Consider the following 14,192-nt stretch of genomic DNA (forward strand, 5'->3'; position numbering starts at 1 on the left):
CCTGCAGCAGCAATCTGCTTCCTTCAAAGGATCTGTGGATTCTCTTGCAGGTATGTTCCTGCAGTAGTTCTTGGAGCAAAAGTTCATGACGTGTCTCTCCACATGCTGCTCTGTCTGCCCGAGTGGGAGCTGCAAATTAGTCCTGTCTCTATCCTTTTCTCAGTTTCTTTCTTCTATTATATGTTCTTAAAATTCACATAAATGATATACTACGTATGTATGACTCTCAAACAAGCACTTTGTAGTCATGATGAGCTCCAAGTTGACTTTTAAATAACATACCAATTAAAAGGTGGCATGAGTACCTAATAATAAAGTATTTCTAGTTCCTCACTCTGATGTCTTGTGTTATTGCTGCCATTCATTTCACTTACACACGTGGTATAATAATGAAATACATTGTTCCTATAATTTGAACAAACTGGCGTCTGCTAGATGAATTAAGAATAAGAAAAATAAGTTATTTTATTCTTTCTCTAATGCTCTTTCTTTCCATAAATCTGAGTTTTCTGACCTGCATCACTTTTTTTTTCTCTCTCTGAAGAACTTCCTTTAACATTCTTACAAGGCAAGTCTACTGGTCTTTTGTCTGTCTGAGAAAGTATTTTTCCTTTACTTTCAAAGGATAATTTTGCAAGATACAGAATTATAGGTGGATTTTTTTTTCTATCAACACCTAAATAACCACATTTCTTGCTTACATGCTTGCTGAAGAGAAGTAGAATTTAATTCTTATCCTTGCTTTCTCATAGGCTAGATATTCCTTCTGCCAGGCTCCTTTTAAGATATTTTTCTCTCTGATTTTCTGCATTTGGAATATGAAAAAATTCTTAGTCATTATTGTTTCAAATATTTCATCTGTTCCTTTCTCTTTCTCTTCTTCTCCTTCCCTATTATATGTATTTACATTTTTGGTAGCTGCCCCACAGTTCTTAGATATTCTTACTTTTTTAGTCATTTTTCTTTTTACCTTTCTATTTTGGTAGTCTCTATTCACATGTCTTCAAACTCAGATTCTTTTCTCAGCTGTCCCCAACTATTAATGAGCCAACCACAGGCATTCTTCATTTCTATGAAAGCACTTCCGATCTCTAGCTTTTTCTTTTTGCTTCTTTTTCAGAATTTTCATCTTTCTGTTTGTATTACCATCTATTTTTGCATGTTGTCTACTTTTTCCATTAGAGCCTTTAGTGTATTCATCACAGTTGCTTTAAATTCCTGGTCTGATAATTCCCGTATCCCCTCCATGTCTGAGTCTCATTCTCATTCTTGCTCTACTTCTTCAAACTGCAGGGTTTTTCATTGTTGTTGTTGTTTTTGTCTTTTAGTGTGCTTTGCAACTTTTTGTTGAAATCCAGACATGATATACTGGGTAAAGAGAACTCTGGCAAACAAGGTTTTCGTGGTATGGTGGTAAGATGAGAGGGGAGGAGAAGTGTTCTATGGCAGTGGTTCCCAATGTTTTCGGCACCAACAACTGATTTTGTGGAAGAGGATTTTTCCACAAACTGGGGTGTGAGGTCAGGGCATGGGGAATGGCTGCAAGATGAAGCTATTCACATCAGAGCATCAGGAATTCTCATAAGGAGTACCCAGACTAGATTCCCCACATGAGCAGTTTACAATGGGGTTCGTGCTCCTATGAGAATTTAATGTCACCGCTGATCTGACAGTAGGTGGAGCTCAGGCAGTAATGACCAGTCACCAGCTGCTCATTTCCTGCTGTGTGGTCTGGTTTCTAATGGCCCACAAACTGCTACTGGTCAGTGGCCCAGGGGCTGGGGACCCCTATTCTATGATTCTAGGATTCATTTTCAGTTTTTAATGAGCCTGTGCTCACTGGCTGTCAATTTGACAAGTATTTATCAGTAACTGCTCTTCTTACCCCAAGGTACAGCAGAATGGCTAGAGGGAACCAAAGTTGGGTTCATCTCTTCACCTTGAATGCCAATTTTTTTTTTTTTTTGAGATGGGGTTTTGCTCTTCTTGCCAACCTAGAGTGCAAGGGTGCAATCTTGGCTCACTGAAACCGCAGCCTCCTGGGTTCAAGTGATTCTCCTGCCTCAGCCTCCAAGTAGCTAGGACTACAGGAGCATTCCACCACATCTGGCTAAGTTTTTGTATTTAGTAGAGGTCAGGCTGGTCTCAAACTCCTGACCTCAGCTGATCCACCCACTTCAGCCTCCCAAAGTGCTGGGATTACCCACTGCACATGGCTCTTAAATGCTATTTTTAATGACTGCTCAATGGTATTCTGCTACTTTTTATACTCCGTCTTACATACAACATTATTTTTATTTAGGGCAGTAAATGTTCCTCTATATTTATCCACATATTTGCTGGTTTACTTGCTCACAATTTCTTCATTCACATGACACCTATTTTCTGGAAACATTGTATTTTCTTATGAAAAGTATTCTCTAAAAATTCTTTATTGTGAGTCTACTGGTAATAATATTGATATATATTTGTTAAACTAAAAATATGTTCTTTCTTTCTTGTTTCTTATTGATAGTACTGCTACAAATACAAGTCCATGTATCTTGGTTGCTTTCTCTTTGTATTTCAAAGTCGCTAGTCTGTTGTCTTCTGGCTTTCATTATGGCTTTTGAGAAATATATCAGCAGTATCTTCTAAATTTATTTCGTACACTTTGTATTTTTCTCTCTGGCTGCTTTTAGGATGCTGCTTGGTCTTTGGTGATTATCAGATTTCTGGCTTTCTGGCTGCTTGGTCTTTGGTGATTATCGGATTTATATTATACCTATGTATGTACTGATTTTTCTTAGCCTACATGGGATTCATGTAGAAGAATCACGTCATTCCTCAACTTTAGATAATTCTTTACTCTTATCCCTTCAAATATCTTTGACTATATTTATATTTTTATTATCTCCATTTGCTTCTTCTGTAAGGCTGTCTTAATTTATCTCCATACTCATAACCTTTTCATGTTTTCATCTTGTATTTTAAATGCATTTATGCATATACCTATCTCAGAGAAAGAACTAGTACTGTACAAGTATTTTTCAAAGATTAATAATATCATCACATCAGAGGGGAAATAAAATTCTTGACCTTGACTTACTAAACGTGCATCAACTGTAGGTCCTATAATTTGCACTGTCTGGATGCTAGTTATATAAAAATGAATCAATTCACTAGCTTTACAAAAATTAAAATATAAATGAAATATATTTATAGTAAAATCCGTGAACAAACAGAGAAAAAATAAGCAGTGGTAAAGCCTGATGTATAATATAAATATGACACAAATTAGTCACGATGATTCATACTTTTGGACCATGGTGCTCTAAAGGAACATACTTTCAAAAACAACAGAAATATTCATTTATATAATAAGCATTTTTGAGTGTGATGTTGGCACCATTCAAATTATTGAGTGGTAGGAAGGTTTATTATATAAAACATTTCAAGCCAGCTGTGCTATTTATAATGCTAACAAAAATTTATACTGATAGTTTGATTGTAGTTAATTCATAAGACCTATGATTAATGTTATAAAAGGGTCATAAGTTAGAGCCAAAGAATAAGAAGTGTTCATGGTTACTAATAAATTGCTCTGTGAAGGCTTGGCTACCCTCGCAGGTAATGATGTCACAAAATGATGAAAGAATAGCTAAGTAGCCAATGAAGTGCCAATGCTTGGCTGAGACACTGATCATTGCATCACTCTTGGCCAGAGCCCTGAAAGGTAAATGTAGCTATTAAAGGAAAAAAACAACTCATAAGGATGCAAGCTTCAACTGGTAACATTTTTCTTAAAACTAGTTTCTATTAGCACTTGAACTCTTAGATCAAATAAAGTACTAGATAAGAAAAAGAAGTAATAGATATGTTATAGATTTGCAAATATGTTAGTTGACAGGCAAACCCAGGCTTCCAATTCCTAGCTTGATATTCTTTACCTATGAGCTTAATATATACATTTTGATAGTTATAATGGATTTCTGATTAAGCGGGCCAGAGATACTATTTTGCAGTAAAGTTAACAGCACAATTTGAGAATCATCTAAAAAGGGGGGTGAGGTGGGATTAAAAAGCCTATGTACCAAAATAATGCATACCAAATAACTATGCAATGAAATTTTAGAACAGGCAAAAATAATCATAGTGATAGAAAGAAGAGTGGTGGTTTCCTGGGATTGGGGGTTTAGGGACAGCACCAACTACAAAGAAGCATAAGAGAATCTTTGGGAGAGATAAACATTCCATATTTTGACAGGGATGGTGATTAAACAGGGTACACATATGCCAAAACTCATCAAACTATATTTTTTATATACATTTTATTGCACTTTAGGTTCTAAACAAAAAAAGAAAGAAAAAGAAAGAAAACTACAGGCCAATATCCATGATGACCATAGATGCAAAAATCTTCAATAAAATACTGGCAAACCGATTGCAACAGCACATCAAAAAGCTTATCCATCACAATCAAGTAGGCTTCATCCTGGGGATGCAAGGCTGGTTCAACATATGCAAGTCTATAAATGTAATCCACCACATAAACAGAATCAAAGACAAAAACCACATGATTATCTCAATAGATGCAGAGGATGCCTTTGACAAAATTCAACAGCCCTTTATGCTAAAAACTCTCAATAAGCTAGGCATTGATGGATCATATCTCAAAATATTAAAAGCTATTTATGACAGACCTACAGCCAATATCATACTGAATGGGCAAAAATTGGAAGCATTCCCTTTGCCAGTATTTTATTGAAGATTTTTGCATCTATGTTCATCATGGATATTGGCTTGTAGTTTTCTTTTTTGTTTAGTCTCTGCTGGGTGTATCAGGATGATATTGGACTCTTAAAATGATTTGGGAAGGATTCCCTCTTTTTGTATTATTTGGAAAAGTTTCAGAAGGAGTGGTACCAGCTCCTCGTTGTACATCTGGTAGAATTCAGCTGTGAACCCATCCGGACCTGGACTTTTTTTTTTGGTTGGTAGGCTATTTGCCTCAACTTCAGCCCTTGTTATTGGTCTGTTCAAGGTTTTAACTTCTTCTTGGTTTCGGCTTGGGAGCGAAATTCATGTATTTCTTCCAGGTTTAATGGTTTGTGTGCATACAGTTGTTTGCAGTAATCTCTGATGGCAGTTTGTATTTCTGTGGAACTGGTGGTGATATCCCCTTTATCGTTTTTTATTGCATCTACTGGATTCTTTGCTTTTTTCCTTTTTTATTGATCTGGCTAGTGGTCTGTTTATTTTGCTGATCTTTTCTAAACAACAGCTCCTGGATGTACTGATTTTTTGAAGGGTTTTTTTTTTTAATGTGTCTATCTCCTTCAGTTCTGCTCTGATCTTGTTGTGTCTTGTCTTCTGCTGGCTTTTGAGTTTTTTTCTTTTTTATCTTGATCCTCTAGCTCTTTCAATTTTGACGATAGGGTGTCAATTTTAGATCTTTCATCACTTCCCTGGTGGGCATTTATTGCTATAAATTTCCCTCTAAATGCCGATTTAAATGTGTCCCAGAGATTCTGTACATTGTGTCTTTGTTCTCATTGGTTTCAAAGAACATCTTTATTTCTGCCTTCATTTATTTATTCAGTCAACATTCAGGAGCCACTTGTTCAGTTTCCATGAAGTTGTGCAATTCTGAGTTAGTTTCTTAATTCTGAGCTCTAATTTGGTTGCCTGTAGTCTGAAAGGCTGTTATGATTTCTGTTCTTTTGCATTTGCTGAGGAGTGATTTACTTCCAATTATGTGGTCAATTTTAGAGTAGGTGTGATGTGGTGCTGAGAAGAATGTATATTCTGTGGATTTGGGGTGGAGAGTTCTGTAAATGTCTATTAGGTTTGCTTGGTCCAGGTCTCAGTTCAAGTCCTGGATATCCTTGCTAATTTCTGTCTCATTGATCTGTCTAATACTGACAGTGGAGTTTTAAAGTCTTCCACTATTATTGTGTGGGAGTCTGTCTTTTTGCAGGTCATTAAGAACTTGCTTTATGTACCTGGGTGCTCCTGTATTGGGTGCGTATATATTTAGGATCGTTAGCTCTTGATGCACTGATCCTTTTACCATTATGTAATGCCCTTGTCTCTTTTGATATTTGTTCATTTAAAGTCCATTTTATCAGAGACTAAGATTGCAACTCCTGCTTTTTTTTGCTCTCCATTTGCTTGATAAATCTTCCTCCATCCATTTATTTTTAGCCTATGTGTGTCCTTGCATGTGAGATGGGTTTCCTGAATACAGCACACCTATGGGTCTTTTTATCCAATTTGCCAGTCTGTGTCTTTTGACTGGGGCATTTAGCCCATTTACATTTAAGGTTAATATTATTATGTGTGAATTTGATCCTGCCATTTTGATGCTAGCTGGATGTTTTGCCTGTTAATTGATGCATTTTCTTCATTGTGTTGATGCTCTTTACTATTTGGTATGTTTTTGGAGTGGCTGGTACTGGTTGTTCCTTTCCTTGTTTAGTGTTTCTTTCAGGAGCTCTTGTAAGGCAGGCCTGGGGTGACAAAATCTCTGAGCAATTGCTTCTCCATAAAGGATTATATTTCTTCTTCTGTTATGAAGCTTAGTTTGGCTGTATATGAAATTCTAGATTGAAAGTTCTTTTAAGAATGTTGAATATTGGCCCCCACTCTCTTCTAGCTTCTAGGGTTTCTGTGGAGAGATCTGCTGTGTGTGAGGAATTCCCTTTGTGGATAACCTGACCTTTCTCTCTGGCTGCGCTTAGCATTTTTTCCTTCATTTCCACCCTGGTGAATCTGACAATTATGTGACTTGGGGTTGCTCTTCTTGAGGAATATTTTTGTGGTGTTCTATGTATTTCCTGGACTTGAATATTAGCCTGCCTTGCTAGGTTGGGGAAGTTCTCCTGGATATATCCAGAAGAGTGTTTTCCAACTTGGATTCATTCTCTCCGTCACATTCAGGTACACCTATAAAATGTAGATTAGGTCTTTTCACATAATCCCATATTACTTGGAGGATTTGTTCATTTCTTTTCACTATTTTTTCTCTATTCTTGCCTTCTCATTTTATTTCATTGAGTTGATATTCAATCTCTGATATCCTTTCCTCTGCTTGGTTGATTCGGCTACTGAAATTTGTGTATACTTCGTGAAGTTCTTGTGCTGTGTTTTTCAGCTCCATTAAGTCATTTATATTCTTCTCTAAGCTGTTTATTCTAGGTAGCATCTCATCTAACCTTTTTTCTAGGTTCTTAGTTTGTTTGCATTGGGTTAGCACAAGTTCTTTTAGCTCTGAGAAGTTTGTTATTACCCACCTTCTGAAGCCTGCTTCTGTGAATTCATCTGATTCATTCTCCATCTATCTGATCCCTAGCTGGTGAGAAGTTGTGATCCCTTGGAGGAAGAGAGGCATTCTGGTTTTGGGTGTTTTCATCCTTTTTGTGCTGGTTTCTTCCCATCTTCGTAGCTTTATCTACCTATGTCTTGCAGTTGGTGACTTTCAGATGGGGTCTCTGAGTGGATGTCCTTTTTGTTGATGTTGAAGCTATTTTTTCTGTTTCTTAGTTTTCCTTCTAACAGTCATGACCCTCTGCTACAGGACTGCTGGAGGTCCACTCCAGACCCTGCTTGCCTGGGGATCACCCATGGAGGCTGCAGAAAAGTAAGGGTTGCTGCCAGTTTTCTCCTTCTGTTATCTTCATCTCAGAAGGGTACCCACCTGATGTCAGCCCGAGCTCTCCTTTATGAGGTGTTTCTTTGGGTATACGGGGGTCAGGGAGCTGCTTGAGGAGACAGTCTGTCCCTTATAGGAGCTCAAGTGTTGTGCTGGGCGCTCCATTGTTCCGTGCAGAGTTGCTGGGCAGGTACCTTTAAGTCTGCTACAGCAGAACTCATAAATGCCTCTTTTCCCAGGTGCTCTGTCCTAGGAAGGTCAGCTTTAAGTTCTTGACATGCTGCTGCCTTTTTTCCATAGATGCCCTGCCCCACACAGAGTAGTCTAGTCACAGTCTGCCAGCAGAGGTGTTGTTAAGCTGCCACAGGCTCTGCCCAGCTGCTGTGTGAACTGCCTCAGTATTGGCAGACTGCCTCGGTAGTGGCGGATGCCCTTCCCCCCACTGAGCTGGACTCTCCCAGGTCCAGCTGCGCTTGCTGCAAAACTCTCAGTCCAGAGCATTTCAGATTGCTTGTTTTGTGGGGGAGGTACTTGCTGAGCCAGATCACCTGGCTTCCTGTCTCAGCTCCCTCCCTTTCAGTTGAATGGGAAGCTCTGTCTCCCAGGCATTCCAGGCACCAGTTGAAACGGCCCCCAGATTTGTGAGTTTCTGTGTGCCAACCCGTGGCGCCGGCTGAAACAGCCATGCTGAAAACTCATGGTGCTTTTCGGCTTGGGAATCTCCTGGTCTGTGGGCAGTGAAAACTTGTTTGGAAATGTGGTGAGCACTCACCCTCTGCATTGTTCTTTCTGTGAACTGCACTCTGGAGATGTTCCTCTTCGGCCATCACTGATATCCCCAAACTATCTATTTTTAAGTGGGTACATTTTATTGTACACAAATTACATTTTTTATTTAAAAATAAAAAATACTAGTTTTGCCAGATGTTACCATGGGCCAAATTGGTAGAGTACACAAAATGTCTTTATAGTATTTCTTAAAATTGTATATAAATTTTGATTATCTCAAAATTAAAAGTTTACTTTAAACAGTGCAAGTAACAGTAACTATTTTTTGTCTAAATAAAATTAAACATCTATAAAGAACATATGTGTTTGTAACTTGTGAGATAGATAATGATTCATGCAAGTTCAATGCCATGTATTTCTAAATTCTACTTTGAAATGTTTAACTCTGTAGGAAAGTTAATGAATAGCATCTAGGATTTTGGATTTGTTTCACCCTAAATCAGTTCTAAAGTGGGCCTAGAAAATTAATCATTTACAGCTTTTTCTCATTCTTAGGAATAAATGAGACAAGTATTCTAAGAGTATTCTCAATTAGTTAAATATACCATATTATTTATGATATGTATCATAAAGTCAAGGCCTTAAAATTGCCAAACAATACTAAAATGTATCAGAGTTCCTGGTCATAGAGTACAAAGGACAATCAGTGAGGCTCCCCAAGGTAAATGTTTTTAGATGTCAAAAAATGTAATAAAAAAGTAAGCCTGGCTTTAATTTCATCTCAGAGTCAGCATTGTCTTTGCTAATAGATTTTCTTGAGTTGTTTTTGGTTATCTGTGAGTTTTTATTTTTATAAAGGAGTAAAAGAGATAAAAGTTAACAATGAATATAGCAATGGACAGCTGGTTTTGCTATATTCAGAATTAATAATGTATTCTAGCTTCCAGTGTCTCAATCTATCAATAAGTTTTGCTTTATAAGGTTCAGAAGCTCAGTCTTTGAAGACCATATAGTTCATCAAAGTGAGGTTGCCAAGATATAAGAATATAGATAGTAATGTTGTAGCAAATCAAAGAGTGATACTGTTCTAAATGGGGTAACTGCTACCCTGAGTCAGTGAGTTTTTGCCAGGGGGGAAATGGAGACAGTGTTACACTATGTTCCGATTAAGATAAGCAAGGAATTAAAAATTTGTAACTGTTGTTTTTTAACTTTTTAATAATTGCCATTCTGACTGGAGTAAGATGGTATCTTATTGTGGTTTTCATTTGCGTTTCTCTAATGGTCAGTGATGTTGAGCTTTTTTCCAAGTTTGTTGGCCATGTGTGTCTTCTTTTGAGAACTGTCTGTTCATGTTCTTTGCCCAATTTTTAATAGGTTTTTTTTTTCTTGTAAATTTGTTTATGTTCCTTCCAGACTCTGGGTAGTAGACCTTTGTCAGAAGGATAGATTGCAAAATTTTTTTCCCATTCTATAGACTGTTCACTCTGATGATAGTTTCTTTTGCTGTTGAGAAGCTCCAAGGTTGCAGAGAAAAAGGAACACCTTTACACTCTTGGTGGGAGTATAAATTAGTTCAGCCACTTTGGAAGGCAGTGTGGCGATTTCTCAAATACCTAGAGGCAGAAATATCATTTGACCCAGCAATCCCATTACTGTGTATTACCAGGAATATAAAACATTCTATTTTAAAGATTACATGAACACACATGTTCATTGCAGTGTTTTTCACAATAGCAAACACATGAAATCAACCTCAGTCAATCATAGACTGGATAAAGAAAATGAGGTACATTGCACTGCAGCCTGAGCCACAGAGCAAGACCCCATCTCGGGAAAACAACAACAACAACAACAACAAAATGTGGTACATATACACCATGGAATACTATGCAGCCATAAAAAGAATTGAGATCATGTCTTTTGCAGGGACATGAATAGAGTTGGAAGTCATTATCCTCAGCAAACTAACACAGGAACAGAAAATCAAACACTACCTATTCTCGCTTATGATTGGGATCTAAATAATGAGAACACATGGACACATGGTGAGGAACAACACACAATGAGGCCTCTCAGGGATGGTGGGAGAGGAGGAAAGACATCAGGAAGAATAGCTAATGGTTGCTGGGCTTAATACCTAGGTGATGGGATGATCTATGTAACAAGCCACCACAGCACACCGTTACCTAGGTAACAAACCTGCACATCCTACACATGTTCCCCTGAACTTAATATAAAAGTTGAGGGCCAGAAGTGGTGGCCCCTGCTTGTAATCCCAGCACTTTGGGAGCCCAAGTTAGGTGGAGCACTTGAGGTCAGGGGTTCAAGACCTGCCTGGCCAGCAAGGTGAAACCCATCTCTACAAAAAATTAATCGCATGTGGTGGTACACACCCGTAGTCCCAGCTATTTGGGAGGCTGAGGCAGGAGAATCCCTTGAAGCAGAGAGGTAGAGGTTTCAGTGAGCTGAGATCATGCCACTGCACTGCAGCCTGGGTAACAGAGCGAGACTCCCTCTCAAAAAAAAAACAAAACAAAAAAACAAAACAAACAAACAAAAAAAATGTTGAAGAATAAATGTTTTAGAGAGAAAACTCTTGTTGAACATTAAATTAAAACTGTTTAAATGCCGTTTTGACCTGTGGGCTGCCAATTTCTGACACTGACCTTATAAACAAATGAATAATATTTCATATGGATAATTGCTTAGAATGGCTAAGTATGTGAACCTGCCCCTGAATTCACCATTCTACTTTCTCTCAACTTCATTCATTTTCTCTACTAAAAACACTTTCTCACAGGAAAGACAATTGCCAAGAACTGGCATATTTTCAACGCTTACATTTTCATCTGTTTGCCAAATGTCTGTAATATAATTCACAAAAGCTCTGTTTATTGAGTAATATTATTAATGGATAGCATAATACTGTGGAATTGAAGACATTCTTTTTGGATTATGTCCAGGTCTTTAAAAAGAACATGGATCCCAATAGGAAATGAATGACTTACATTAAAATGTATTATTTTTAAAAGAAGAACAACACGGAAAGCACTAGAATAGGTATATTTTCCAATTACTATAACGCAACTTTTCTCTTTGAATGATAACAAAGTAGAATGTCATGCCTATGAATGCTTCTATAAAATAATTTTTCATTTTCAACACATTGTTAAAAATATCATAGGACTGAGAAATCATTCAACTTAACAGTCTATTGACTTTTCCACTGCAGCTGCATTTGCCAAGCTTTGATAAGTAAATTATATTTGTTGCTTTTTAAAATTTATGGCTAAATTCACAAATTACTAAAATATGCCAAGGAGGAACAACACAAAAGTTTACTTTTACATTTTTGTTTTCAAAAGGTACTTAATGTCTAAATAAGAAGCATTAAAATGTATTCTCAACCCAAATTATAGTTAATTATTTCACTAGTTCATAATCCAATAGTCACCACCTGAGACCAAGTCTGAAAATCCCAATTTGACTTCAGAAACCAATCATAAGCCTTCATTCATTTAATGGCTCTATTTTTAAAGGAAAGCATGAAATCATCCAAGAATCAGAAAATATCAAACACTTAACTGTGAGCAATTAAAGAGAGAGAAAGAAAGAAACAAGACAGGACATCAAAAGCAAATGAAAGAGACTAATATGGACTGAGAAGCTCAGAAAATAACTTATCATATGAAGGTATTAGCCAAACTATTGCTTGCAAATACTAGATATATTCAGTTCAAGGTGCCCTACTAAATTCAACCCAAAGCATTTTTTAACTGGGGTGTTTGTGGTTTTGTGGAGGAGAGAACAAGGTTAATGAAAGAAATCACTGATTATAAGGAAGTAAGTGTCCATCTTAAGGGATCAAAAGAAGACAGTAGAAAAACAGAATAAATGTTACTTCAACTTTAAAATCTAGAACAAATAAAATTGGCAAAAATTTCAATACACAATTATGGCTCAGTAAAGTGTGACTCAATCAAGTTAGTCCAATTAATTTCATTTCTGTGACAGTATCATAAGCCATACAATCAAGCATATTAAAATCAGTTCTTCTATAAAGATTTTTTCTTATGATATACTAACCAAATTAAATGTAGACTCTAGACATTAGAAATCCAAAAAGAAAACCATAAAAGATTTCTTCTTTCAAAACAAATACTGACTAATGATGAGGACTAGATGTATATAAAGCAGTGAACTAGAAAATAAATTCCAAAGGATATCTAAATTAGAACATGAAAGTTTTGGTTTGAGCACATAGAACGAAAGTAGGCTATAACCAAATCAAAGGCTGTGAGTTGAAACTGAGGGATAGGACTACATCATAAAAGTGCTAGAGAAAGTCTGCATTAAAGGTAATACTCATGCCATTGAACTATTCTCACTAATGTTATAGTCAAATGCAAATTTGATAGATCAGAGTAAGAATTAGAAGACAGAAATGGAGTTCGCCAAAACCTTGACAGATGGTTTTTTAAAAAGCAAGATGCTCTATAAAATCCTAAAACAAATTGCATAGAGAAGTGAAATAACTAAAACACAAGCATAGGGTCAGGTCCAGAAGGCAGAGAAGTTCATAAGTCATACAGGGGTGTATGAGACAATGCTACCACCTTAAAAGCTAAAATGCACTAACATATAACCCCGTATTTATGTAACAAAATGATAGAAATATAAGCATTTGTTATAGTTTGGATGTTTGTCCCATCCAAATCTCATGTTGAAATATGATCCCCAGTGTTGGAAGTGGGCCTGGTGGGAGGTGTTTGGGTCACAGGGGTGGATTCTCCACGAAGTGCCCTCCCTTCAGTAGTGAGATCAGACTCTGTTAGTTCATGCAAGAACTGGCTGTTTAAAAAAGCCTGGCTTCTGGCTTTGCCTTCTGCCATGGTTGTAAGCTTTCTGAGGCCTCACCAGAAGCCAAGCAGATACTGGCACCATGCTTGTACAGCCTGCAGTGCCATGAGCCAAATAAACCTCTTTTCATTATTATTTACCCAGTCTCAGGTCTTCCTGTAAAGCAATGCAAATAGACTAACCCACCATTCCATACACTTGTCATTAAAGAACTGCTTTTTAGAATGACAGCAATTATATAATGCAGTTCACTATATTTGAACATTTAATTTTAGTAGATGTGCTCAAATTGTCTTCCAAAACAATTGCATCAATTGGCAGTCCCATCAGTGATGCGTTAAAGGTTATATTCTCACAAGTACTAAATGACACCAATCTTTATATTTTCTGCTAATTTGAAATATTAAAAACAATTGCTGAATATGATTAAAACTGAGGTTGGGTAACATTTTATGTGTAAATTAAAATTATAATTTGTTCATTTGTAAATTGCTTGTTCATATATTTGCTTATTTTTATCAGACATTTTTCTTAATATTCTGTAAATGCTTCTTGTATATTAGGAATTTTAACTCTTCACCTGATGATATGATATAAATATTTTCTATCAATCCATCATTTATCACTGCATTACATTTATGTTAGCCCTTACACTGTTTAGAATTTTAAATATTTATATAACATAATATGTCATTAATTTCCTTCATAACTCCAGATGTTTGTTTCTGTTTATATTTCATTTGTTTAGCTGATAAAAGCTCTCAACTTAAGATATGGAAGTATTCTTCTAATCTTTATTTTAATGTACTTATAGTTCTTTTCTACTTTAAAAGCTTAAGCCACATATATTTTTGTACATACCATCAGGTAGAGCTCTAATTTGATTTTCTTGCAAATTAGCAGTTAATCATCTCAAACATATTTACTAAAGAGTCTATCTTACCTACTCTCATTATTGGTATGATTG

General features: G+C 36.5%; 1 protein-coding gene across 3 annotated transcripts in view; it reads right to left on the bottom strand.

The window, feature by feature from the left end:
- The window catches only part of USH2A (usherin), a 763,828-nt gene that overhangs the window by 654,382 nt on the left and 95,254 nt on the right, over positions 1 to 14,192 (bottom strand). The gene's annotated exons all lie outside the window — the stretch shown is intronic.

Source organism: Sapajus apella, unplaced genomic scaffold (assembly GCF_009761245.1).
Source record: "Sapajus apella isolate SASKATOON/1434 unplaced genomic scaffold, GSC_monkey_1.0 scaffold22, whole genome shotgun sequence".
Taxonomy (NCBI): domain Eukaryota; kingdom Metazoa; phylum Chordata; class Mammalia; order Primates; family Cebidae; genus Sapajus; species Sapajus apella.